Below are 26218 nucleotides of genomic sequence, written 5' to 3' on the forward strand. Positions count from 1 at the left end.
AGTCAGTTTGGGTGGTGTCCATTTTCTTCATTTGGGGATTATTGGCTCTCAAACATGGAGAAGGCAAAAGGCATTACCAGTTTTCTAATAACAAAAATGCAGGTGTTATAGCAGCTCATGGAGCGCTCTAAATAGTTAGCACCCAATTGTTATTGAACTAAGTTATGTAAATGTATTAATGTTTCTCAAGAAAGAGACCACTGTTCCACCAAAACAGGGGATTCACCAGTCCACTATAATTTGATGGGGGGCATGATGAGGACAGAAGCCATTAGGATGGGGATGCTAGAGAAAATCAAGATAGCAGAATAGGGTGGGGACACAGACACAGAAACATTAGCCAGGTTGCAGCAGAGAGGGTACATTCCAGGAAACAGGAGAGGACAGACCAATGACAGAGGGGCATCTGGAGACTGATAGACACAGGAAAACAGAGGAAATAGTGGGGTGGTGTTGTAGTGACCAGACATCCCAGCAGCATTCAGCCAGTAGCAATCTAAATTGCACCTGAGGCCGAAACTCCACCAGCAACAAGGTGGGAAGGGGCATTCACCAGGAACTCAGGAGGTGAACCAAGACAAAGAACTGCCCATCCTGCTGGTTTGTTTGCTTTGATTAGAAGGAGAGACAGAACAGCAGATCTCAAACAGGCAGTGCCGTAATAGGGCGGATTTCACTGCTCAGACCTTCAACAGAGCCAAAACGGTGCCATTTTGTATAAGAAGATAAAGGCTATGAGACAGGATGGCACAGGCATTAAGCTGGGAGCAAACTCATTTCTGGCTCAGTGCATTGCAATTACATAGGTTCAACCCAAAATAGGTCCAAGTAGCCCCCAGACCTAAAGACCAGCAGATCAAGAACTCTGTCAGTGGCACATTAGGCGCCACTTAGAACAGTCTTACAAAGGCTTTGAAACTACAGAGACAACAGCGAGCTGCGCAAGCACTGAGCTGAGAGCAAGCTCACTGAGCTCAGTGCACTGCATTGGTCCCACAGAGAAAATAATACTGACTTAGATATCCAATGACTCAACATAGGTCCATATGGCTCTCAGACCTAAAGGCCAACAGGTTCCAGCAAGATCAGTACCACCAACAACCTAGCTATTTAGGATACCTGATGTTTTCTAATCCTGGGAACTACTAAAAGCAGAAGTGAGAGCAGTTGTACAGACAAAGGTACAACAGCACATGGGATCACGGGAGGAAGAATGCTTAGCCTGGAGCTGGGGCTATGGAGACACCATGGTAGAAGTCTAACATAGGAACTCAGATCTGAAACTTGCTGGAAGAAGTGGCACAAATGATTGCAAACAAACGGCTGTGTGCCAACTGCAATGACTGAAATCTAATTGCAGACCTGAGGGTGACACAGCTTAGAAGCCTGCCCTAAGAAAAAGAATCTGCTAACCAGAAGTGCAATGACCAGAGCAAAGAAGAGACAAAGGCACAATGAATATTACTGAAAACTCTCCTGCAAAGGAGCAAAAGCCTTTGCCAACCTCAGAGTTAAGTGAAGAATACATCAAAGAAATGGAGGAAACAGAACTCAAAAGAACTCATTATAAAGATTCTTATCAACAATGAGAAGCACATATAAGAGTTCAAGGACTGCAAGGAATATGTCACACAGGAGATAGCAACACTGAAACAAAATCAAGCCAAATTACCGGAAATGAAGGATGCAATAGAGCAAATTAAAACTTCAATGGAAAGTCTCCATAATAGAATGAAAAAGGCCAAAAAAGAATCTCAGAATTGGAAGGTATTTCTTCTCACAACAAGGAAACAATCAAAGGGCTGGAAGCAGAGCTGGGTGAAAATATAAATAAGGTACTCAAGAATTAAAAGACACTATTAAAAGGCCAAATATAAGAGTTATGGGAGTTCCACAAGGTGCAGAAAGAGGAGCTGGGATTAAAAGTATATTCAATCAAACAATAAAAGGAAATTTCCCTAATGTGGAGAAAGAATTGGGAAATAACATCCAAGAGAGGCACAGAACTCACAACAGGGTTGACCAAAGGCAATCTTCACCATGACCCATGATAATAAAGCTCACTTCAATCAAACATAAGGAAAAGATCCCTAAATGTGATTGTGAAAAAAATCAATTGACATATAGAGGAATGGCAATTAAATTCACAGCTGACCTTTCACAGGAAACTCTACAAGCCAGAAGAGAATGGAGCAACATATTCCAGATTCTAAAAGCAAAAAAGTTATTGGCCCAGAATAATGTACCCAGCAAAGCTTTCCTTTGTCTTTGAAAATGTAATAAAATTCTTCCACAGTAAAGAAAAGTTAAACTAATATACCTCTTCCAACAATGCCCTACATATGATACTTACAGATGTTCTCTTGACAGAGAAAAGGAATAGCACCCACCAAAACCAAATGTAAATGTGAAGACTATCCCAGTAAATTAACAACAAAAGACTAAATCAAACCCACTGCTAAATGACAGGACTAAATTACCGCCCATTCATATTAACCCTGAGTGCAATGGCTTAAACTCATCAATTGAACGTAATCGATAAGTAGACTAGATTAAAAGAAACAAAACTCATCTATTTGTTACCTACAGGAGATACACCTCACCAACAAAGATCAGCAGAAACTGTATCTCATGAATTCTGATATTTTTTTTTAGTTTCATTACTTCAAAACATCTTTTTCTCATTAAATTCTCCCATCTCATAGATCATATAATAGCATCATTTTGTTCAAGAATGTTCTTGATTTTCTTTTTCATTTCTTCAGCAACACATTATTTCAGCAGAATGTTATTTAATTTCATGGCATTTTTAATTTCCTTTTTTCTTTCTGTTGTTGATTTTGTTTTGTGGCTTTTCATCTAAGGGGAGGTATAGTAACTATGTAATATATATATATATAATATAATATAACATATATATATATATATATATATATATCCAGTGTCTCATATATAGTAGCAAGTTGCTTAACTTCATGGCATTGTAAATTTCTGTTTTATTTCCCTATGTTAATTTCATTTTGTGGCTTTTTCACTTGGGGGAATTTACAGTTACTGTGTAGTGGAGATTGTCATGTCCAGATGTGAGGATATGGTGCAGTGTGTGCATCTCTACTTCTGGATTGAGGATGGACTCCCAGGGAAACTTGGATGCATCTTGGCAACAGGATGCAGGACTCTCTGCTATTGTCTATGCCCACAATGATGGACTTTTGACTGTTTATAAGGAACTCTGCTGTTGTAATGATACGGGAGAATTCAGTGGGCAGACAGGGGTTGGAATTTGTTGAGGGGTAGGGGAAGTCTCAAGGCCTATGGAGCTGTAGAATGGGTTGAAGACCAGTAAGGAAAAGCCACTGTTCCTGCTAGGACAGGAGGTGAACTGAGTAATGCTGGCTCAAGGACCCACTGGTATGGGCGAAATCTGGCATTTGGAGGGGTTCTGATGGAGAAGCGTGGGCAACTCCTCTGGCGGAGCGCAGACCCTGCAGGTAGGCACAGGAGGCACGAGGGGAAACAGCCCAAAACAGGTCATGGAAAGTTTCCCACTGGCATACATTTGGCGTGGGTTGGGGGCGGACAAGGCTGAATTGATTCGCATCATCCACTGGCAAATTCAAGCACCGGAACAGTGTGGGTCGAGCCAGGTTCAGTTGTGACAAAAGCAGTACACAATACGGAATGCCAAGGTGAGGCTGCCTGTACCAGATGTGACCGCAGCTGACCGCAGCACCCAACAGCACACATAAGAACCAGGAAGAGAGGGGGCAGAACCGGCAGGGGAATAGAGGTGGTTCCCCTGCTGGACAGCTACTCCCACTGGAGAGCATGTGCTGGGGTGGGGGCAGACCAGACCAAGCAGGGCTACAACTCCTGTGCGCCTCATGTGGCCTGATCAGGGAAAAGCCAGGCTGGGCTGATTATTCCTACAGGTGCAATCTACAATTAGAGTGGGTGAGGGTTGTTTGGGCTTAGCCGCAGCATCAGGTGGCAGAAGCTGGCACTGGGGTCTAATTCTGTCAAGTTAAACCACAGAACCATCTGGAGAGTGCATAATCCGGGAGTGGCTTGGGAGGGCAATAGTGGGCTCCTCCCTCTTGGGTTACCACACCCACGGAAGGGCACAAAAACTAGGACAGGGGCTGGGGTGGCTAGATAGACATCCAGCAACATCCATGAAGGCTGGATGGTTGAGCTGGTTAGATTGAACAAGGCTTTAATACCCATTGACATGTACGAGCAGAAGGGGATATGGGACAGTCTGGATTACTGCTACACATACTGACAAACCAGGGAATGGGGCAGGCCTGGTGGGGGTTATTGTGGGTTGCTCCGACTAGCCTGCAGCCCACACTGGTTTGTTTGAGGGCCGAGTATGCGCTGGGCAGCACCAGGCTGCATTGCAGCAACCATTGGTCCCAGTGGAAGACAGGGCTGGAAACAGAACCAACCCAGCAATTACAACCACCAGCTGATTGGGGTGATGAACTGTGCCAGGCCCTGTATTTGCTAGTACATACAAGAATCTGGTCTGGGAACACCTCAGACAAAGTCTCTTTGAGGATCTCCCCAATCGAACTGCCAGACTCAGAACCCTAACCATGAAAAGAGAGAGGACAGAAGTAGTCAATCAATTACTTCAGCTATATTGGCAGTGAAAAACTGGGCAAATGGAGACTCTAAGATGGACTATGTCAATCAGTGGATTCTTCAAAGACCTCATCATGCTTGAGCAGCAAGACTGGCAGCAATTAATAACTGTTGAATTATCAAGACCACTTGAGCAAGACCCTTGGAGCAAGCCCCACATCTGGGACCTGGGGTGGGTGGGAAACTGGGTAGGGTTTCTCCCTTAAAATCCCCTTTTACATCAGATATATGAAGCAAACAATAAAAAATGATAATAATAATAATAACTTGTTTTAAAATATTGGGGGTGCCACTGAGAAACAGGCTCCTTACAGCTACTTTGTATTGAGTCCTCCAAGAAAAGCTTATCTATCACCAGTGGTAAGCATGGCCCCCATCTTGCCAAGTAGGTCATGGCCAAAAAGACTATTACTTAGGCCCTCAGCAATCACTAGCTGGATGTGACCTTCATGCCCATCAGGGTTTCTCCCTATTACAAGCTGCTTTAACTGGTGACATAAGGCCACCAACACTTCTTAACCCAGACCATTGTGTGGCTTCCTACTCGGGGGGATCCTTTCCTCACGCAAGATGGTTACATCAGCACTTGAGTCTGCGACGCCCTTAAATACCTTTTCATGTATGCACAACTTAGTAATAGATTCAAGGGGGATAGTCCAATAGGCACCTAAGGAAGTCATTCCCATTTGATCGTTCAGTGGAAGAGGATTGTGATGCTCCCCCCATGACTTATAGGGCCAGGGTTCATCCCGTTGCCCGTTTAAAGGCTGGCCATCCTTGGCATAACAGGACTGGCAATCTTTAGCCCAGGGAAACCTCCTTTGGCAGTGAAGGCACATTGAGTAGGACACAGAGGCCAGGAGGTCAGGGTTGAGTATTGAAGAGTGGACCTGAATGGCTGAGATAGGACAGTTGGATCTCATGAGCCCTTGACCCCAACAATCCCACCATAGAGGGGGCTCAGCTGACCCTGCGAGGCTTTGAACTTGAACCACAGCTCCAAGGCTTCGGCCAATATCCTGTTCTGAGAAGATTTGGTCCCTGTATCCTGGCAGACCTCTATCCAATCACCCAATGGCTTAAGTTACACAGGAGCGACAGCAGCACGTTTCTTGTTTAGTCCTTCCCACACCAACTCATGAACCAGCACTCTCATGTGCGACTTTACCCTGCACAGCTTGGATCACTCTGGAAAGAACATGAGTAAGATGGAAAGAACATCCTCATTAGGCTTTTGGCGAAGCCCCTGAAGGCTAACTGAGCCACTTCCTGGTGCAGTTTACGCCAGGCACAAAGAGCACAAAGTTTCACCTGATGAAAAAACTGAGGGGGTCCTGCAGACTGTGCCAGTAGATCCATCCAGTGACTCTCACCCCGAAAGCTTGCTGGGGATGTGCAGATGGTGGCTGCCACGTAATTGCAGTGGCTTACTCCTCACATTCATCATAAAAAATGCATTCCACTTTAGAAAATCTGCAGCTCGGAGGACACATTCACCACGCCCTTCCAGTCTTGGGGGCTGTTTAGATTAATTTTCAAACAACTACTTGGTATAGGGCACACACAGGCCATTTTTCTGGATGGCTTCACACACTTTCTTCAAGGTCAAGGGCCGTGGGGTACCACTGGCAGAAATGCTGCCGGAAGACAACTATATTAACTGGGAAGGTCTCAAGAGGAGGGTTGGCCCCCGGACAGAGCTGGGGAAGAGGTTGGCTCCATGGTGGCTAGAGTGGGAGGGGTAATAGAGCTACTTGACCAGAATAGAGTCCCAAGGGCAAGAACCAGGAGGATTGAGTCCAACCTGCACAACGGGTAGACAAGACAGAGCTGCAGAGGCTAAGACCAGCAACATCCAAAACCCACGCAAGGCTGCAGTGGCAGTAGCCATTTGCCACCAGGGCCAATGTTCCTAGATTCCCCAGCACAGCACGTGGACCAATAGTCAGATTAACAACAGGCATGCATGGGGTGTCCCAGAGGCTGCCGTGGAAGCGATATGGACAGTTATGGAACTCCACTGCTGGGCCTCATCATTAGTGGGCACAGCAGAACCCTGAAGAAGGGATGGAACTTAATTTCACTGCCTTCTGATTCAGAGGAACCTGCCTGCAGGGTATTTTGGGTAGAGATTTCGAAGGCAGCTAATGCTGCCCAGACCAGTTCTAAGTCAGCGGCCAGGTGCTGGCTGGGGTGACACACTGCACTGAACCGCAGATCCTGAGGGGGCAGACCCCACGGAAGAGGCCCATGTGACTTTTTGAATCTTGAATCGGTTTGAACCATGGCTGCAGTGAGACAATTTATTGGCCAAGAGACAAGTACCTGATTGGGATTGCGAGACAGGATCTCTGATAAAGTCCCATAAGGGGCCCAACTAAAGGGACCAAGCCTGATGTGTTCAGATCCCTGTTCAGGAATCAGTTCTGAGAGCTTATGACCAATAGGCCCCCCTGACCACCAAGAGGATGAGGTAACAGTGCTTCTCAATAAGAATCACCAGAGGCAGTTTAGTCATTCATGTCCATCTATTGTAAAGCAAACACAAACTTAAATAGATTAAGAAAAGGGGAATGCAGAAGGACATTTAGCAACAATCCTTCCACCCACCAATGACACTGTAATTGGCTAGAAGGTCTCTCTCTCTCTCTCTCTCTCTCTCTCGACTTTCCAATCATGCTGTCAGTCATACACAATATGTCTGGTTTGCAGCTGCTTTTCAAAAAGTGACAACTTTCCTCAAAACCTTTTCATGTTGAAAAGAGTAAAAACACAAGCCCATAAAATAGTATGCAAAGATTCGTGGGAAGAACCCAGCCCTCTTTCTGTGTTCTTTGATATTTTCTCTGACCCAGGCAACTTCCAACTTTACTTTCCATCATCTTGCTGAAGCCACATGGCTCCATTTGCCACTCACCAAGGCAGCCAAGGTCCCTATTGGGTGACCACATTGGACACATGTGCTTCAATTCACAGCAGGAAGGTTTAAGAGCAAGTGGGCATGGGTGAAGAGGAACACAAGAGAGGGAACTAGGGAAGGAGTGAAGGAAAAGAGAAAGATAGAGAGAGATAACAGTTGGCCAGGCTTATCCATGTCAACCGAGTCCCTTGATAACCAACCCATGTTGTGGAACCTTAATGAGTCCTTTCCTAAGGAGAGAGCCCTAGGACAATTTAAAGGCTCTACCACATCTCAAACTGTGACATTAGGATTCAGTTTCAACATGAACTGTGCTGGGGACCCACCACGTACAAGCCGAAGCAATGTCCTTCTCAAAAGGTAATAGTACTCAAGATGTGTGTGACATTCTACCAGGACCCTCCACCCTGTTCTTATTCATACCAGCAGTCCCTGCTCTGCCACTGTCATTGTCCCCCACTTTTCACTCGGCCCTCTAGAAATGTGGGATCAGGGTGGAGGAGGGGGATGAGGAGCTGAGAATGTCTACCTTCTTATGGCTACAGAGGATGTTGACCCCTGAGAGGAAGAACGACTTGGGGATTACTTGCACTTGAGGTGGAAAACACATCAGTTTAGCAAAGACACAAACAACTAGATCATTCAAAGCACAGCCAAGTGGTGTTTGCCAGAGATGACATAATCCCTGAGCAACGTCAAGCCCTGCACCCATATCCACAGCTGAAAAATGCAGTTAAGACTGATTGATGATCATATCACAGGCCATAAATTTTAACTGCAATTAGCATGCAGAAGAGAAGAAGCAATCTCACTTGTAACCTCGGCTAAGAATTGTTTTGCTCAGGATCACACTCCCTTATTTTTCTGGGGACCCCACCCTCACCATTCTGACTAGATGAGAAAACACGTTTCAGTTGTGCTTTCTTGTGTTTGTTGGGCTTTAGTTTTTATTTATTTAACTATTTCAAGCAGAGAGAGAGAGAAATCTCCCATCCACTGGTTTACTCTAAATGTCTACCACAGCTGAGTTTGGGTCTGGCTGAAGCCAAGCCTCGTATTTGGGTGGTGGGAACCTGACTACTTGAACCAGTACTTTTAGCCCCCTGGGCTCTGCAGTAAGTTGGAACTAGGGGTGGATCTAGGAATTAAACCCGGGAACTCCCATGTGGAATGCAAGTGTTCCAGGTAATGTCTTAACCACTGTACCAAACACCACACTCCGACTCCGCTTCCCCCTATCAGCCCCACTACCACCACTATCACTCTTAAACACCATTTGGGATTTTTTGACATCTCTCTCTCACTCTCCCTCTGTGTGTGTGTGTGTGTGTGTGTGTGTTTTAAGTTCATTTGTTGAGGATGAGGAGAGAAATCAAATGCTCAATGCATCAGAAAGCCAAGATGTGATTCAAAGCAGCCACTCAGAGTAGATTTTAAATGAGGATCCAGGAGCTGTGGAATTGCAACCAGACATCTCACAGCCCCTGGGAAGGATGAGCATAGCAAGCAGTTGAGTTCTGCACTGGAGCAGCTCCATTTGATATATCAGAGCTCTACAAAGGATTATGCCTAGGGAAAAAAAATAATATCCCATTGCTATCATTAAGTTTGAAAACAACTCTCTTATATTGCAACAACATCTTTACAAATTCACTGAGAACTAATTATAGCAAATCTGTCCCTCCACTGGCTCTGCTAAGGAATCTATGCCTTTCCAGTGTGTCTTCACATCCTACAAATTCCTGTTATTTACACTTGATCATTTTCAGCCATGGGGACTGTATTCTAGAGGTGTGGTCCCTTATTGATAGCTTTTATTTGTTGCTTAGCTAGCTTTGCTGAGAAGGCTATGTGCCTTCTATTTTCAGGAAATGTCCCCAGAGTGTGTGGAATGGTTAGGACACAGTACCCCATCTCCCTCTATGAAAGACAGCAATAGACTCCTCCTTCCCTATCTCCGGTGGCCATTTGGCCACATGAGTCCACCAACTAGGTGTGAAGGGTGTGTTGCTCACAGACCACAACCCCAGGCTGACTCACCACAGATACAAAAAGAAAACACGCATTTGCTTTTCCCTATTACAAAAAAAGACCAAAAAAATTGCTTTATATCATTTATGATGCATAACTTGCCTGATATCTGTATATTTATGCTTGTTAAAGTTGATTATAAATATTAAAACTGTAAGCCATGCTTCATGATCAATAAGTTTTGTTTCTTATATAAGACTAAGTCCTCAGGAACCAACTTTTGCTTGAAATTAGGAATCATAGCTCTTTCAGTACAACTACCATGTGAAATTTAAAATTAGACTGTATGCAACTCTTTTGAACCTTCTAGATTAAACTTCAAAAAGTGACTCAATATATTACTGTGCAACACACCAGAACACAAACTTTGTCTTGCTAGGAAAGCATAATAGGTGACAGGTATCTTTTAACCAGAGTTGACTTTTCTGCATGCGGCGTCTCTAGCCCTTAGTTGATGTGGGGGGTGGGGAGGATGTGTGACTGTATTGAAGATAAGTTATGCTATACAACATAACAAAAAACTCCAAATCTTGGTGGTTGATTACACACAGGTTTATTTCTCACAGACTCACTTCTGATGAAGGATGGCTAACTCCTGTCAGTGGGTTAACATCTTTCCTAATCTTTCTGCCCTTCAAGAAATAACCAACTCATTTTCATTTGCCAAGTCTTTGTGGTCAATGGCACCCCATGACCCAACATTCTTGTAACTCTCCCCTGAATTTTTTTTTATCATTCTTTAAATAAGAGGCTGAACAGCATGCATACCAGCTGCTCCAGGGTTATAGCTTTATATTATTTATGATTGCTATTGTTATTATCAGAATTTATAGCAATCATTAGCCAAAGCCACCATGACACTCCCAGCCAGCAGTATGTCACTCTTCTCCTTGGCTAAAGGGCTAGAAAGGACACAGGCAGTAACTGAGCCCTCAAAGCTCTGGGGAGGCTACGGTAAGGATGATACAATCTTCTTCCCAGAAAACAGATCATGCCTGGACAATGGAAAAAGAGAGGAAAGAAAAAGAATCCAGAAAGACTGAAGGAGATCCAGCATCCATCAGTGGTTTCAGGTCCAAACCATCTGCGATAAAAGGTAACAGGTCATAGCAGATCACTATCAGATACTGGAGACACTGGTTGTGCCCCACACAGCTAAAAGGGTGTGATTGTTCACAATGAATGACAAAAATGGATATGCCAAAAAGAATCCCTATCCATTTTCCCATCAATGGCCAGAAGCAACTCCAGCTCCTTGATCCTGATTTTGCATTCACAGTACAACAACTGTGCCTGCCTTGTGACTCATCAACTAATAAAAGAAAGACCTCAGCCGGTCAAAAACATAACTGCACAGAGCCATGAGCCATCTGAGTCAGATGCCGTAAGTAACTCTACAGGTTAATTTTAATGATCATCAATTTATAGGGAATGTTCTTTAGGAAAACAAATCTTCTGGTCTTATCTGAATCACTTAACAAGCTTGCTCTTAGCCCCACTGCCAATGAATTAAAAATACAGTAAGTTAAATGCCATCCTAGGGTTGTGAGAACTGTGATATTAATATCAGTATAACCCTGGACGTTTGGAGAGTCATTTTTTGGTCTGTTTCAAAGTGCCTGTGATCCATTATCTCATTTTATTTTTATGTGAATTCTCTTCAATAGAATATTGCATTTTATTTTGAGTGCTGTGAGGTAGCTCCTTGAGGGAGGGAGGAAAAGAGGGAGGGACTTGGCAAGCTACACATCTCCAGTTCTGTCATAGTGGCTGACATGAAACACCCCCAAAAAATGTTCACAGCAAGAATAAACAAATAAGTGAATGAGTGAAGAGGAAAAGTGTGATTTGCTTAAGATCACGGCGTTACTTGCTATTTGCTTAAGATCCTGTGGTGTCTTCCAGCCTTGGGTTCATCTCTCTTCTAAGTTTCTCTGTAGACACTGCTTTCTATATGTAACTGCAAATAAGGGAAGCTGCATAAATGAACACAGGAAAGACCAGCTAACCTTGGCAAGAAAGACATATTCCTTTTGTCCCATTTCCCATCTGCTGGTGGCTAACTGCAAGCCAACTCTACTTTTCATAGTTAAATTCGTGGTTGAATTACTCCATTAGGAAACTGGTAAATTGCTATGTCTAGAATCTTTTTATTTATTTGAAAGAATGACAGAGATGGAGAAGCAAAAAGAGGGACATCATCCATGCACTGATTCACTCCCTAGATGGCTGCAACAAGCAGGGGCTCAGCCAGGCTGAAGCCAGGAGCCAGGAATTTCTTCCATGTCTCCCTGGTGTGTGGCAGGGGTGGAAACACTTGTACCATCTTCCAATGTTTTCCAGACCTGCATTGTGGCACAGCAAGTTAAGCCACTGTGGGCACACCAGCACCCCATATCACAGTGCTGATTAGAGCTCCAGCTGCTCTGATTCTGATCCAGCTTCCTACCGGGTTAGCTCAGTTCCTTTAACTAATTCAAGACATGTTCTGAAGATAAGACATAGACATCCCTAAGTGAACCTTTTATTTCCTAGGCCTATTATTTTGAAAAAAAAAAAACACACACAAAATTAATATTGGCATTGCTGAACCACATGAGTTGAATCTTGTGAGGCCTGTTGTGTGAAAGTCTGGCTTTTATTAAGAAAAAACATCAGATCCTGACATTTAGAATGGAAACAGCTGCTTAGACCACCAGCAGGCTGACATCTTGGCTCCCCAGTGTATTCTGAGTCTCTCTGGACAGGGGGATGTGATGTCCAATGTTGTGCAACATTATCCTGTAGAATGAATTTGCCTCATGGCATTTTCTGCTCAGCTTCTTTCTGTTACCAATATTTCCTCTCACTCTCTCCTTGAAAACACACCTTATGCTGTTTTCACATGAATCCTTTTTTATTCCAACATGATTCTAGGGAAGTTAGTCTCATACAACCTCCTATTTGGTATAGTAACACATTTAGGTCAATCTTGACTCAAAGGCCACATTAAAAACAAAAGCCACAATGTCAGTACTAACAGTCATTAAAGAAACCTCTTCCATGAAGAGAAATTTGAAAGGGGAAAGTTTCAAAACCCTGAAATCGATTATTATTGTTTATTCAAATACTATGTAAGAATCGCAAGAGGATTACTAAGCATATGGCTGCAAAGGTGTTTTTCCTTACATATATCTAAAGGTACAACAATCATATTTAGAGTTTGGAAAAAGAAGAATCAATCAAGGCTATCAAGTGGACAAATGCAACAGGGTGGTCAACTCAGCCAGCACTCAGGGCTGTTTTCTTTCTTGTGCACAAATCCATTATGAAGCTGGCACTGACTGAGGATAAGTGCTTCTGAAAGCACTGGCATTACGAGAGTTCAGTATGTTGATAAAGCACACCAAATTGGTATTTCAACCCAAGTTCCTATCAAATGTATGTGTAGAGCTGAATCTATTTTTAATTTTATTTATCTGAAAGAGTGACAGAGAAGAACAAACACACAAAGACCATCCATGTGCTGGTTCGCTTTCAAAATGGTCATGCTGGCTAGGGCTGGGCCAGGCCAAAACTAGGGGTCTGAAACTCTACTGGGGTTTCTTATCTGGGTAGCAAAGGCCCAAGTACTTTAGCATCCTCTGCTGCTTTCCCAGGAGCATCAGTAGGGAGCTGGGTTAGAAGCAGAGCAGCCAGGACAGAACCAGAGCTGCAATACAGGATGCTGGTGTCACAGGTAATAGCTCAACTCACCGCAACTTAACGATAGCTCTGTGAATTATTTCTCAGTGCACAATATCTGCACACTTTAAAATGTCCAGTCTTCCATTTATTCCTCTAGTAAAAAACACTAACTTATCTACGAGAATTTGTACAGAATAAAATTTTTTGAGTCAGAAAGTTATTCATGAAAGACTAAATAAGTTTTCAAAACTTCCAAAAGAATAAATGAATTTGCTGAAGTCTCAGCATCAATGCTATGGTTACCACCAGTTTTATAATCTTTTATGCTATGAGCATTCTGTTATGTCTTTCATTCCAACATGAACTAGAGGTATATGTGAAAACTTAACTTTTAAATCAACTTGTAACATCAATGCCTTTATTGTTCATTAGACTTAACAGTACAATAACATTCCTGGACAATGCTGCCTGATACCTTCTGAAAAAGTAGCTAAGAAATGTTTTTTCAGACAGAAACAAGTTCCCAAAAATGCAGAACTCCAAAATGGACTCCAGCGTAATTGATTTGACTTGAAACAGAGTGTGGGGAATTTCAAACCTAAGGGTGTTCTCAAAAGCAATGGAAATTTGGTAAAGCAAGCAATCGAGGTTTGCAAATGTATGACAGCAAAAAACAACTACAGGCCAGCTGATTTATCAAAGGGAAGAAGAACAAAGAGAAGGGAGCTAAGGGGACACAACCAGCCTCAGAGAATGGCCTCAAAAGCCACCTAAGCCAAGTTGAGTTAGATCAAAGTGTGAACAATTTTATGGCTCTGTAACACTTCAGATATCAACCTTAAATCAATGAGCCCTTACAGAGAAATCAGGAGCAGAGAAACTCAACGACAGCACTGATTTAAAAAAAAAAGAAGTGAGAGCCCAGGACTGTACCCAAATCCAATGATGTGGTGCCTTAGGGGAAACATCAAAAATTCCAACTACAAAAGAAACTGGAGAATCTAGCCAAGTCACAAAAATAAACAAATAAACAAAAACAAGCCTTCAGAAGAAACCATTATTCAGAGTTGCTACAGCATGTTACTTAAAATGTCCATTTTCATCAAAAAGTTGCACCGACAAAATACAGAGAAACAGGAAAGCACAAACAAAGCAGACAACAGAGCTTACCGATGAGAGGCCCAGATATCTAATTTTTAAAAGATTTCAAAGCAACTCATTATAAAAACATTTTTTTAAAAAGTAGAACAAAACTAGAAGACGCTGTGTTTAAAGAAGCAATGGAAACTGCATCTTACACCAAATAGAGAATGCTAATAAAGACACAAGTGGTTGCCAGCTTTGTGGCACAGTAAATTAACCTATGATCTGCACCTCTTCCGGGTCTCCCATGCAAGTATAGGGTCCCAAGACTTTGGGCCGTCCTCAACTGCTTTCCCAGGCCACAAGCAGGGAGCTGGATGGGAAGTGGAGCAGCCAGGATTAGAACCGGCGCCCATATGGGATTCTGGCGCGTTCAAGCTGAGGACTTCAGCCACTAGGGCACCACGTTGGACCCTTGGCTTAAATCCTAAAGCATGCATGCACTGGGACAGACTTTGACCAGTATAACAGCTTACAGAACTAAACTGGGGATTCGAATGATAGCCAATTTCAGCAACCTAACTAAAAATTTAGAAATAGCAAAATTTACAGACAAAAGTCAATCTGTAAATTTAAAATACATTTTAACAGGAAAGTATAACATTACCAATGGCTATCAACTATCTACTACATCTAGAAACATAGTACAAAAATTGGAAAAATTAAAGGCAAAAAATTACAAACCCTAAAATCACAATAATCAGCTTTGACAACCTTCTTTCTCAATAATCAATACAAGAACTATGCAAAAGAAGATCATTAAAGATATCGAGGACCTGAACATAGTGAACCACCATTGTATAACTAATCTTCATAAACACTGCATTACTACGTCCCTTTCAACTCTACGTGTTGCATGTCATGATAAACCACTTTGAAAAATAAAACTATTCTCAGTTTAAGTGGCTCAAAATCATGTAATGTGCTCTATGTTTAAAATGGAGTTGCATTAGAATTCAATATTAATGCATCATCTAGGAAAATCCTATGTATCAGGAAATTAAGTGCACTCCCAAGTATTTAGAAAGATGAAGTCACTAGAGAAATGAGAAAACACTTTGAACTTCATTAGAACACCAAAGTTAGTGAGGTGCAGCTAAACCAGTACATACAGGCAAAATTAAAACTTTAGAGGCTCGTCTTAGAAAAGAAGAAAGACTTAAAACCAGTGCCTAGCCAATTTAAAAGAAGAGCAAGGTTAATTGAAGATAAGTAGAAGGGAAAAAATAAAGAACAGACACCCATAAAATTAAAAATACAACACAGCAAACTAACAGCACTCAAAGCCAGTTCCCTGGAAGCAAATGAAATTGGACACTTTGAACATGCTCATCTCCCAATACACCCATGGGATAGGAGAGAAAAAAACAAAACAAAAATTCATTTAGTCACATCTACCAATATTTCCTCATACACTATTTTTATACATATATCTTATACATACTATGTCTTCAAGCTAGGCAACTTCTTAGTCATACACAAGTGCAATGTCTGTGGACTTTTCTTATGAATTGGTTCTTTTTTTGTGATTGGTGCAGCAATGAAATTGCACTGTGTGTATCTCTTTCGTAAGCTGATTTCATTTCTGTGAATATATACTAAAAAGTGTGGTATTGGAGTCACATGACAGGGCTTTCGCTTTCTTTCATTTTTTAGGAATTCACATTCCTACCAACAATAAAGAAAGGTTCCCTTTTCTACACATCCTCACCTTTTCAAGTGTTGGCCTTACTAATTGTAAAGAGATGATACTACATTACGAATGTGACTTGCATTTTCCTGAAAGCTAGAGACACTGAGAATTTTTAAATTTTTATTTTTTTTTAAAATGTTTATTTGATTCACTTGAAAAGCAGGATGTCAGAAAGAGATAGGGAGAGACCAAGAAAGAGAGCTTCCATCTACTCATTTACTTCCCCAATACTTGCAATGTCTGGGTCTGGATCAGACTAAAGCCAGGAACCAATAAATCCATCTGGGTAGCAAGGGCTCAAGTTCCTTTGCCATCTTCCGCTACTTTAACAGGTGTACTGGCAGGGAACTGGATCACAAGAACCTGAGCCATTGCTCACAGCCATCACAGCTGTATGGATCCAAAGTGAAGCAGCTTGGACTCAATCCTACATCCTAACCTGCTATGCAAGAAGCACAAGTGGTAGATTGACCCACTGAGCCATAACACCAACACACGTGTATTTTATTTATAGAGAAATTGGGAAACAAGAGAGAGACATTGATTGCCCATAGGATAATGAATCATTTCAAAATACCCGCAGAAGATGGGAGTTGGGCCACACTGAAACTTAGAACCTGAAGCTCAATCCAGGTCTCCGAGTTGTTGTGGCTTTTGATGGATTGGAATGATATTCTGCTATCTCTGTTTTCAGACCAGAGATGGTCTCCACAAGAAACTGTTGAATTTATCTGGACAATAAAATGCTGGACTTTATGCATGGTACATGCTTGCAATGAAGGAATTGGTTCTTTTTTTAAAAGTTTAACTTTCTCACACTAGAATTTGTGAAATTAGAAACAAACCGACCTCAAAGATAAAGTTGGAAAATAGAGCAACTACTGGGTTGCACTCATTTCTCATTCGACATTTGGAAAACAAATTGACCTAAAAATAGTCAATGAGGAGAATCCACTTTAAGTTGGCTAATTAGAAATGCTCTCAGCATACTTCAATCTCAAAATCAGAAAGAAGTGTCTCAATTCCCCTGCCAAGTGTCTGTACACAATTAGCTCATTAGTGAAGACATTATTTCAATACTTGATTAGATGGGCAAATAGTCAATATGAAAGAAAATTTTAGCCTCAGAAGTCCAAACCCAGAACGTCTAGAGACTAATTTTAGTTATCATGTTTAAGTAATGAAAAAAAATCTTGATAAAGGAACCATGGGGCATGTTTCCAGTCTCCAATAATACTTGTTTGGGAAAATTTTCATATCAATTACAAACACTTGAGCTTAGCCAAAGGCCAAGAAATAACTGAGTTTCAAAAGCTATAGATTTTACAATTATCTTTCAAATATTATACTCTACTTCTTTCACAAGATCTTAAAACTTCTCCATGCTTTAAAGGCTAATGCATTAGCTCAACTGGCTAATCCTCCACCTCCAAGCGCCATATCCCTTATGAATGCCGGTTAGTGTCCTGGCTACTCCACTTCCCATTCAGCTCCCTGTTCGTGGCCTGGAAAAGTAGTTGAGGAGGGCCCAAGTTCTTGGGACCCTGTGCAAGACTAGGAAGAAGTTCCTGGCTCCTGGCTTCTGGCTCCTAGCTCCTAGTTTCTGATCAGCTCAGCTCTGGCTACTACGGCCACTTAGGAACTGACTCAACAGATGGAAGATCTTTGTCTCTCCTCTTGTAAATCTGCCTCTCAAGTCTGAATCAATGAATGAATCTTCAAGAAAACCTCACCATGTTTTATATTGTCTTCCTGACATTTTCTAGCACACAAGCTGTTACAAAAATTATCATAAATATAATTTCTGAAAAAAGACTCAATGGTGCAGGTAACGTAAAACAGTTCTAGGTTCTGCTGGAAAATAAACTATATGTATATGTGTGTGTGTTATGTAATAATTATATGTCTTCTTCTAATTCTCAACAATGGCATCCCTATAATTATCATTGATCATCACTTTAGCAATATTGCATTTTTAAGGAGTTCAGATATGCCTTCCACCGTGAGTGGCAGCAATACAACAAAGAAAATAAAGTGGGAACATTTTAGGATTTGATATCAAGGAAACATAATGAAGATTAAATTAAGTTCCTTCTTTAACATAAATTTAATGGTTCGATTCCTAGCATTATTACTCTCATTTGCAAAAGATATACAGTGCCTGATTTGCAGCAAGTACTCAATCCACAGTAGCCATCCACAAACAAAGGTTTACTATATTGAAATTTGTGTATAATCGCCATAATTATACATGTCCCACATCATATCACTTAATACTTTGCTGTTCCAGGAAAATGTCTCGGGTCTTAGTCCATATAACTTACAGGAGGTCCACACCAATAGCATGCATTTGTGTTGATTTCACAGTGGCAAGAATTTCCATATCTTCTTCATTGCTACTTATACGCATCCCTTTCAAAGTCATCTCCAAGCTTCTTCACCACTTCCTTGTTCATCATCTGCTATAGTCACGGTCCTTTCCCCACAGCCCTCACCTTTTGTCAAGCATGAAAACTCCCTATGCTTCACTGACAACAAACAAGACTGTTGGCGTCATAAACTGTGATTCCAGTTTTAAGTTGAGAAGTATTTATTTTTTTTTTATTGTTGCTTACATTATATTATGTAGTACAGTGAGAAGTATTTATTAATACATCTCACTGTTAATTCCATTAATCGTTATCTGAAATCATTATCCTCATTGTTATTAGCCTTGACCTAGCAATTTTTCCCACTTACTTTAGAGTGAGTAACCCTTGTCCTTGTTGTACATTGATATAACACCATCATTGAGGTTTTTCCCTTTTATGAAAAAGAAAACAGGGGCCAGCGTTTTGGCAGAGTGGATTAAACAACCTGTTTTGCTGGCATCCCACATTAGCTTAAATCTGAGCAGCTCCACTTCTAATCCAGCAGCAGAAGAAAGGCCAAATACTTGCTCCTCTGTCACCCACATGAGGGATCTGGTTGGCGCTCCAGGCTGCTGACTGGCTTGTCCCTGTGCTTATCACTCAGACATCCGAGGGGCAAGCCAGCAGATGCAAGATCTTCCTTTTTCTGCATCCCCCTCTCTTTGTAACTCTTTCAAATAAATAAATAAATCTTTTCGAAAAAGCTGTCCAACAACAAAAATATTTTTTTTATCAATTACATTGCATTATGTGACACAGTTTCATAGGCTCTGGGATTGCCCCAACCCCTCCCCCTTGTTGCAGTATTACAGTTCAAGTTCAGTTGAGATTCTTTCATTGCAAGCATATACCAAGCATAGAGTACAGCGTCTTATTGTCCAGATAAATTCAATGGTTTCTTGGTGAGACTATCTCTGGTCTGAAGGTGGAGTTGGCAGAATATCATCACGATCCATCAAACGCCCCAACATAACATGAACAACAATTTTCAACATTATGGAATTAATTGACATGGTATTGAGTAACCAATACGTTTAAAAAAATTAAGTTCTTTACCACATCCTGTGACTACTTCATTGACATTTCAATTTTAGTTTATATACAGAACTGGCTGTTATACACCTTAAAATGGCTATAGGGTACTATTCAGCTGTCTCGTGTCTATTTTCATTTTAGTATTTAGCAGTTTATAGTGTTGAAGCTTAATTTTGCTGAACTTGGCAGATTTTAGGGTAGTCTAAACTGGCTTATAACTCTAACAAGACATATGTCAACAACTGAGGTGCAGAATAGTTTTAGGAGGGGTATGCAGAGAAATCTTCAATACCTCAGTGAGGAGTAACTAATCTTTGTGTCCTACCTAGTAAGATATATGTGAGTCCACGCTGACCGTTTCCTATCTGGTTCTAAACTTTCCTTCCTGTTCTCTGTCCATATATTCTAATTTTTTGTTTGATTTTTTTTAACAAAAGTATTTTTTTCAAAAAAGGAACATAATATCTAAGATATACGCTGAAGACACAAAAATCTACCTAGTAGCAAAGTCTACCTAGTGGATCCCTTCATTAGACACACATCAGTGCAACCAACTATTCATCCATGTGCAAATACTGACTGATGACCTACTAAGTGCTGAATATAGTGCCATATTTTGGGAATGATAAATACAATCATAGCCAGTCCTGCCCTTAGAAAACAAGCTGTGGGCCCGGCAGCGTGGCCTAGTGGCTGAAGTCCTCGCCTTGAACGCACCAGGATCCCATCTGGATGCCGGTTCTAATCCCGGCTGCTCCACTTCCCATCCAGCTCCCTGTTTGTAGCCTGGGAAAGCAGTTGAAGATGGCCCAAAGCCTTAGGATCCTGCACCCATGTGGGATACCCAGAAGTTCCTAGATCCCGGCTTCAGATTGACATAGCATCAGCCGTTGCGCTTACTTGGGGAGTGAATCATTGGACAGAAGATCTTCCTCTCTGTCTCTGTCTCTGTATATCTGACTTTCCAATAAATAAATATTTTTAAAAAAAAAAAGGAAGAAAATGAGCTGCAATGATCCCTGGAAATCACCTCCAAAAATACCCTGACTTTATCCATGAAACCCACAAATATGAAAGCCTTGCTACAGAAGTTGGTGACCTAATGTGGATTTGGGTCTTCTTTGGAAGGATTTAGTTGTATGTTTCATGCCACTGAATTGTGTTTATATGACCTTCAAGTATACTTGCAGAACTTTCATACTATCATGGGCAATGGTCAAAAAAAGCCTACATTAGTCATAGCAGCAGTAGCAATGGCAACAGAAACAGCAGATGCACAACATGTTTTTGAGATCTTGCTGGGTTTTCAGCACTTGTCATGCATGAACTCATTCAATTACTAAAACTCCTCAAGGTACATATTATCAGTTACCCCTTATATGATGAGAAAACTTAGATTCAGCTAGCTCTCACAATTGGCACTCAAATCTCACCACCCATGTCTGTCTTACTAAAAATTAACCCTCCTTTCTCTACAAAGATATTATACAGAACAGGAGTTAATGGAAAATTTTCTGGGCTTTGGATAAAGAGACAAAAAATATGTTGTGTATGGCCAGTATTGTGGCAAGTGGGTTGCAACATCACTTGCATTGTCAGTGTCTCATGTTAGTGCTGGTTTGAATCTTGGCTGATGTACTTCCAGTCCAGCTCCCTTTTCATGTGCCTGGAAAAGTTGGAAATGATAAATATTCAGGCCCCTGCCACATTCATGGAAGGCAAGGATGAAGTTTCAGGCTCCTGCCTTTGGCCTGACTCAGCCATCTGGGGAATGAATGAGCAAACAGAAGAAATCCACCCTTCCTTCCTTCCTTCCTTCCTTCCTTCCTTCCTTCCTTCCTTCCTTCCTTCCTTCCTTCCTTCCTTCCTTCCTTCCTTCCTCTGTGTGTGTGTCTCTCTCTCTCTCTCCCCCCATGCCCTTTATTTCCCCCTCCTTCCTTCCCTCACTTTCTTTCTTTAAAATAAATAAATCTTAGGAAGGCCTGCATGGTTTTGCACAGGCTAATCTTCCACCTGCAAGTGCCGGCATCCCAAATGAGCACTGGTTCATACCCAGACTGCTCCATTTCCAATCCAGCTCCTTGCTTATGGCCTGAGAAGGCAGCAGAGGATGGCCCAAGGCCTTGGACTCCTACACCCATGTGAAAGACCAGGAAGGAGCTCCTGGCTCCCAGCTTTGCATCAGCTCAGCTCTGCCATTTTGGCCATTTGGGGAGTAAACTAGAAATGGAAGATATCTCTTTCTGTGCGTCTCTCCTCTTTCTGTAAAAATCTGCCTTTTAAATAAAAATAAATCTTTAAACAAATCTCTTAACACCAACAACAAAGAAGAAAATACATAATGTAATTGAAAATGAAAGTTACATCACAGATGACCTGGTATAGGAAGTTTTGTATCAGCTCCCAAGCTCTTTCAAACACTGACAATCGTGACACCTCCAAACAACCTGGGCTGGGCAGGGCATTAGTGAATAAAAAACTTGGGAGGTTTCTAGCAGCCCTGTGCCTTAGGCCTGCATTGCTAAAGAATGCAAACTCCACCATGTTCCATGCCAGTTCAGGACATCCAATTTCCCATGAGGCATGTCAGCATCATGAAAAGATGCCATGATGAGTACACACCTGCCAAACTCCACATGGCAATCAACAAAAGCACTGCATATTAAATTGGGTTATCTCACCCTTTGGGAGTGAGTCCCCTTGTAGGGCCATCCAGGTTCACTTCTAAATGTGCACCGTCTCTTTAATCTCTTTAAATTCATCTCCAGTTCTTGAACTTTTACTATGTCTCTGCTTTTAATTCACTTTTTATGCTGAGACAAGAACCCAGAGTAGACATCCCATCCCCACAACACACAGGCATTTGGGTAGCTGGACACTTTGATCGGTGGACTTTCATACCATGCTTATAGTAGGTGCTCAATAATTGGGTTATTCAGCTCATGTGATTTGGATAAAGGGGGTTAAAAAGTCATCATTGCTGTAAACAAACACAATTATTTCTGCAGACTGGGGGCTGTGCTTTAGAATTTGATCTAGGACATATATTTATAAAATTAAATTTCATAGTTTATGGCAGTTTTGATGCTATTAAAGATAACTCAGGGCTAATATCCAATTTAAATTTAGCATAGCACATTAGTGAGTTTTTAGATATGCAAATGATAGCAGTAATTGAAAGATTTTTTACCTACAGCTAGATTTTAATGGGTCTTTGTCACTCAAAACTTTTCTATCTTATCTTTTACTTTCACGGTCCAGCAAAGTAAAATTCTTTCAGCTCTTAGATCATCACATATTTCCTCTCTCCCTCAAATCGGTTACTTTTTTGCTAAGCTCATAGCTTTCATGCAGTATCTTGCTAATAATAGGTAACTACAATCAACATACCCCTAACATACTATTCCATCTTGCACTATAGCACTATACGCTAAATAGGCACAATACTGACTTCAAATGTTTTTGGAGTGGTGGTCTTACCAAAAATGTTGTCACTAAGATGGGAATCCAATTTTTCTGCCTGTGACATCAGTTCTCTTGACACCCAACTATTAAGCTAATGTCATTCATTACAAATTTTGTTACAACAGCACATCACTTATTGAATACAGGAATTGGTACCTCAAAAATCAACACTAGCTGCTTGCTATGGTTTGAATTTTTTTCCCTGAAGTTCATGTATTAAAAATATAATTTCAAATATCACACATTAATAGTTGAGATGAGTCCTTCAGCAATTATTCAGGACCACTGAGCAGTAATCAGCAATTGGCTGAGGTCATATTGTTGGAGCCTCCATTAGTGACATTAGAGGCTGAATAAAAAGAACAGAGATGTGAGGAGTTAGACTTGCTGTTCAGCCATATAATGCTGTTCTACATATAAGGATACAGAAGAAGTCCCTTTCCAAACACTGAGCAGATACTGGTGCCATGTCTTCGATTTCTCAGCATCCACAACCATGCACTCAAAACAGTGACAGAGAGTTGAAAGAAAAAACAGAGATCTTCCACCCTCGTTTACTCCCCAAATGCTTGCAGTAGCCAGTGCTGGTCCAAGTCAAAGCCAAGAGCCCATAACTCCAACTGGGTCTCACATGAATGGCAAGAACCTCATTAAGCCATCATCTGCTACCTCCCAAGACACATTAGGAGCAAGTTAGGATTGGAAACACAGAATTCAGTGCTCAAAACAGGACTATATATGGGATGCAAACATCCCAAGCAACAGCTTAACCCACTCCATCACAATACACACCCCTTTTTGTTATTTTATTTTTGATGATGTTTACATAGTTGATCAGGGTGGGAAGGATTGAGAGTTAGGGAAATGTGGGCGTGATCATTGCTTCCAAACTTTCTATTTCATCTTCCTGTTTCTGGGGGAAGGGAGAGATAAGGAGACAAGCTATACCCAGTCTCCCAATTGCCCAAGTACCCAGGAAAGGGAAACAACCATTCAAAATCAACTCAGGGTACCGACAAGGTGCACATTCCAAAGGTTCTGCCCAGATGGTTTCAATAGTTCTGAAATGCTCTCGATCTCACCAATCCAAGGATGAGGAATCTCTTCCCATCTCCTTTGGCTGACATAGTCAAACTTACAGTCTCCATTCAGCCAAATTTTTGCAGTAACCCTTTGGTTGGGGTAGTTGTCCAATTTGTTTTGTTCTCTTTCCTCTGCTACGGTGCCAGTTGTCCTATACAGGCCCCAATGGGCTGCCATATCCCCCATGTGCCTCAAGGCCTGCCATCCACTGCTCTGTCTTTTCCACCAAGGAAGATCAGTTCTTGTAAGCAAACCCGGGCCAGGCGACCGAGGCCCCACCATGCCCTCCACCCCCAGGACACATGGTCCTGGCACCCACCACACCCAGACTGACATGGTTCACCTCACCTTGACTTCCACTAGCAGGTAGTGTTTGTAGCCTTGCTCAGCCCAGCATGCTCCCAGTGCCACTCCTGCTAGTGGGTGATGCAGCCTAGCCCAGCCCAGTCAGTCCTGGTCCTAATGTGAACTGACTGAAGTTGTGGTCCAAGCTGGACCATTCTGCACCCTGTCCTGACTCTCAGGTCTGCCAGTGGATGTAATGAACTGGCCCAGCCCCAGAGCTGACTCACATGTATACTGCCAGGTACAGTAACCTGGCAGGTCTGGGCTATTCCTTGTCTTGGTTCTTGCGCTCACCTGCAGGGACTGCTCCCTGACAGAGAAATTTCCCAAGCTCCTTTATCAGGTCTCCTCCTAGCAGCAGATCTTGTGCACACTAGTGGGTCCTTGGCACAGGTTGACTTAATCTGCCTCTTGTCTTGGCAGGTACAGTATCATTGCCCAGCCAGCCCACACCCATTCTGGTTGTTACTCTTGGGAAGTTACAGCCCAGCCATATCTGGTGCATTCCAAGCCAAAGCTCTCATGTGGTTCAGTGGGACCCAAGACCATGCCCAGCCCATTCTACACCCACCTTGCCTCTCACAAGTACCAGTGAGTGCTAGAATCTGACCCAGTCTGGTGCTCCCCCGACCCAGTCCACACCCATGCCAAGGGACTCTACAGTCATGTCCAGCCCACACCATTGCCCTCATTCCAGCCCCCATGCTCACCAATGGGAACCCCAACCAAGACAGGGTATCCCCTTAGCTCCCTAATCAGGCCTGTTCCCAGCCACAGATCTTGCACATGCCAGCAAACATTACAATTCCATAGGGGTGGGCCCACTTACTCCTTCCACCCAGCTTCTGCCTTCAGAACTAATTCTCTCACAGGCTAGCTAGTGTCATGGGCCAGCCTAACATTACCCATCACCTGTTCCAAATCTCACTGATGGGTACTGTGATGTAATATCACCAAGTAGGCCACCAGCCCAAGCTTTAGTGTGCAGTAGTGAGTGGTATTTGGTGGTAGTTTATGATAACTACATCAGCTCAGGTCTCCCACACTAGTTGGTGCTTCAGTCTCACCATAAAAGGTCCTCCCATTCTGCCCCTTCAGACTGCTCACTCTTAGTCCCCTTGCTTACCTGCAAATACAGTGGCCTTAACTATAGTAATCTGTCAATAGCCATTTCTCACCTGGACATGAACCCTCAGGTCCCTGCTCTCCTCAACCTGTGCCATCCTCCAAACCTCCTTCAAGCTGACTCTCCAAGTCCCCAAAGCACACCACTGGGCGACCTAAGAGCTTGACCCAACACCTATGGAGCCCAGGCCACCCAGGGTCTCCCCTCCCCCAGGGAGTTATGCCACACCACTGCCCATACCTGTGCCAGTACAGAAAGCACCCAGGCCAGCATGCCCCTTAACTTCTATTCTTTATGAATTATCTGGCTCAAGTATTTTGTTTCAGCAACTAAAAATGGATTAAAACACTGCTCACACCTATAAAACTACAATCTCTACAAAAGCACATTTCTCATTGCCAAAAAAATCCGTTCATTGCCAAAAGAGAATTCCATTGTATTAATCATTCAGAGCTTGAACAGAAGGTCTGCTATCTTCTACACAGGCCACTTTTGGTTTCCAAGATAGTTTAGGGTATGATCATCCCCTGTAACATGGGAAAGAAAATGCAGAGAATCACACAGAAGCTTTAATGGACCAAATCTGTAGTTACATGCAATTTCCTTCTATAATAGGGTATTAGCCAGGACTCCATTTCCCCAGCCATAAT

General features: G+C 42.3%; 1 pseudogene; it reads right to left on the bottom strand.

The window, feature by feature from the left end:
- LOC121165571 overlaps positions 1-18528 on the bottom strand; it is a 36742-nt pseudogene extending 18214 nt beyond the window's left edge.
- Between the last annotated feature and the right edge of the window lie 7690 nt (positions 18529-26218).

The sequence above is a fragment of the Ochotona curzoniae genome, unplaced genomic scaffold, assembly GCF_017591425.1.
Source record: "Ochotona curzoniae isolate NIBS_2020 unplaced genomic scaffold, NIBS_Ocur_1.0 contig_899, whole genome shotgun sequence".
Lineage (NCBI taxonomy): Eukaryota > Metazoa > Chordata > Mammalia > Lagomorpha > Ochotonidae > Ochotona > Ochotona curzoniae.